Genomic DNA, 3,498 nt, shown 5'->3' with positions numbered 1-3,498 from the left:
TAATTTGGATAAACTAATTTTTAAATGTGAGTCTTTTTCTTCACAATGGAGAAAAATACAAGTATAAGTTCAGCTGGGAGAGAATTATCATTTTCATGTACAATAGAAACCACTCATCATATCAATTATAAAATAATTGGAGGTTATACTAGCTGCTGGATGACTAGCAAAAGTAGACTGTTAATTTTTCAGGTCAACATTATGACCTTGGATGTGAGTTTGCAAATGGATTATTACTACATTATAAATGTGATCCCAAGAATGTGTTGGAAAATTGCTGAAACATGCGACAGACATAGTAATACCATTAAACCCTACCAATAAACTAGACATTCTGTTGTTGATAAGCATATGAAATTGTATTGGTATTCCTATTTTGCAAAGCATAAACATTACAAGAAATGCAGAGAAGGCAAGCAAATTTGTAGGTCAGAGTAAGGAGCCAAAACAAAGGTGACATTTATAATACAGCGAAGTAATGCAAATCATCTCAATTTCTCCATTTAATTATTTTTTAAATTAAATCTTTATTGTTCAGATTACATTTGTTCCTCTTTTTTTTCCCCCCCCTTAACTCCCCTCCTCCCAGTTCCCGCCCCACCCTCCGCCCTCACTCCCCACCCACTGTCCTCATCCATAGGTGCACAATTTTTGTCCAGTCTCTTCCCGAATCTCCCATTCCCCTTTCCCCCCCCAAGAATAGTCTGTCCATTCCCTTTCTATGTCCCTGATTCATTATAATCACCAGTTCATTCTGTACAACAGATTATTTATTCACTTGATTCTTAGATTCACTTGTTGATAGATGCATGTTTGTTGTTCACAATTTGTATCTTTACCTTTTTCTTCTTCCTCTTCTTAAAGGATACCTTTCAGCATTTCGTATAATACTGGTTTAGTGGTGATGAACTCCTTTAGCTTTCCCTTATCTGTGAACCTCTTTATCTGACCTTCAATTCTGAATGATAGCTTTGCTGGATAAAGTACTCTTGGTTGTAGGTTCTTGGTATTCAGCACTTTGAATATTCCTTGCCATTCCCTTCTGGCCTGCAAAGTTTCTGTTGAGAAATCATCTGACAGTCATATGGGTATTCCCTTGTAGGTAATTGAGTCTCTTTCTCTTGCTGCTTTTAAGATTCTCTCTTTGTCTTTTGCTCTTGGCATTTTAATGATGATTTGTCTTGGTGTGGTCCTCTTTGGATTCCTTTTGTTTGGGGTTCTCTGCGCTTCTTGGACCTGTAAGTCCATTTCTTTCACCAGGTGGGGGAAGTTTTCTGCCATTATTTCTTCAAATAGGTTTTCAATATCTTGCTGTCTCTCATCTTCTGGCACCCCAATAATTCTGATATTAGTGCACTTGAAGCTGTCCCAGAGGCTCCTTACACTATCTTCGTATTTTCAGATTCTTTTTTCATTTTGCTTTTCCGGTTGGGTGTTTTTTGCTTCTTCGAATTTCAAATCTTTGGCTTGATTCTTGCGCTCCTCTGGTCTGCTATTGGGTATAATATTCTTTATTTTAGTCCGTGTATGCTTAATTTCTAGTTTCTTTATCGTAGCATCGAGGGTCTCATTAGTTTTTGTGAGGCTCTCCTCAAGTTTATTGCAAGCCCTCAAAATTGCGTTTTTTAGCTCCATATCCTCCATTTCTGTCATGTTTTTTTTGTCTCCGCATTTTTTATGTTTTCTTGGTGCACCCTCTTGTGGTCTTTGTGCGCAGTCTTGTTCTAGTTAAGCCTTGATTTTTTTAGTTAATACTGAGGGATTTGACCACCAGGCTGACTGGCTGTGAGAATCAGCTGTGTGGAAAACTTCTGTCCTCTGGGGAGGTGCTAATCTAGCCTTTGCCTGAGGCGATCAGGCAAATGGCTCTGCGCAGGGCTTGGGTGGGACGGGATCAACAGGGCAGGTGGAGGGAGCAGTTATGGCTGCTCTCAGTCCCGTTCCCCGAGGCTCTCTGCTTCTCAGAACCCCGGCAGCCGCTGCAAACCTCGGAGAGAAAGCTGCCCTCAGATTCCAACTGATGCCGGACAATCCCACTTCTCCCGTCTGAGTCTGAGTCCCTAGAGACTCACCCGGATCTGGAGCCCAGAGTCTGAGACTCCCCCCCCGACTGAAAACGACAACCGCGCCCTCAGCCACCAGCCCACTTTGCGCGCGCACCTCGGTACCTTTGTATTTTCCACACTGCGCCTCCTCTGAGCCTCGGTTTGCTGTTCTCTTTCCTTCTAGTTGAAGAGTCTCTCCTCAGCCAGCTTTCCTGTGGTTCTGGGTGATGTCTGTTCCGTCTTTTAGTTGTATTTTTGAAGTGGTTGTTTGCGGCAGCAGTCTCCGGTGTTTACCTATGCCGCCATCTTGGTTCTCCCTCCATTTAATTATTAGTTGTTTAAGAATACCTGTATATACCAAGGTAAATATTTTAAGGAACAATGCAACATATGTTTGCACTAGTTCAAAATATAATACTTCCACAAAGCTTTTTCTCCTTAACATAATATATTATTATAAATCATATTAGAGAATCATTTTCTATCTTTTATCCAGATAAGCAAAACTAAAGGACATGATATCCTCCTTTGTGGTTTGCTACAGTGTCAGTTATAGTGCAAATCTGAAGGATAGACATCCCTCCCCCATCATGTTGAGAATCATTTTAATAGGGCACATAAAGTGATAACAATAATTTACTCTCCTCCATACAGCCTGCTTGGAGAATTTGACCCTCCATAGCATGGGAAGAGAGAGACCTTTATATCACATATTCCCCCAACAATGCATTAGATGCTTAAACAAGGAATTTGACCCAGAGACTATGTTGATGGCCACAAAAGCTAGATGTAAAAGCTAGATGTAATAGGAAGGTCACCATTTAGGGGCACTCATTGTGGGTCATATGGATCAACAGGCAGAAAGCACTGAGATGAGAGATCATGTGGTTTTGGAAAGAGTCAGAGCTGGAGAAATAAGTGGCCGTGGACTCTAATGGCTTTCTAGTTCTTAGCCCAATCCAGCCATGAGACTCAGTGATTCGTCCTAACCTGGATTCTGCAATTTCCTTTGGATTGGTCTCCGCATAAGCTTCCAATGTATTTCTGTTTCTTATAACCAAGTGGTAAGTGAACATCAGGACAGAGAGTAAAAAATAAATTAGTCAATGTCCATATGTTTTAAGATTGATTAATCTGACAAATGTAAGCACACAATTTATCTATTAAAGTACTGCTAATATAATAAGATTGCCAAACATTTTCAACATGTTTAGTCTTTATTGAGATGTATGAAATAAGGATTTGGAGTTTGTAATATTTCTTATTTAAGATCATCTTTCACAGTCATAAATAAATTGTGTTGCAATAAAAGAGGTAGTGGACCAGATTTCACCTTTAGCCATAATATGCTGACCCACGGACTAAACAGTTAAAAACTCCTAGGCCTAACCAACTTCAAGTTTTAGTGTTGGTTTTTCCACTGATTCTCTGAAATCTTAGAAATACATTCAGT

The sequence above is a fragment of the Myotis yumanensis genome, unplaced genomic scaffold (assembly GCF_028538775.1).
Source record: "Myotis yumanensis isolate MYYU_CA2020_CCGP unplaced genomic scaffold, mMyoYum1.0.hap1 SCAF_2, whole genome shotgun sequence".
Classification (NCBI taxonomy): Eukaryota; Metazoa; Chordata; class Mammalia; order Chiroptera; family Vespertilionidae; genus Myotis; species Myotis yumanensis.
The sequence above is the reverse complement of the archived record's forward strand: the minus strand, read 5'-3'. Positions refer to the sequence as shown.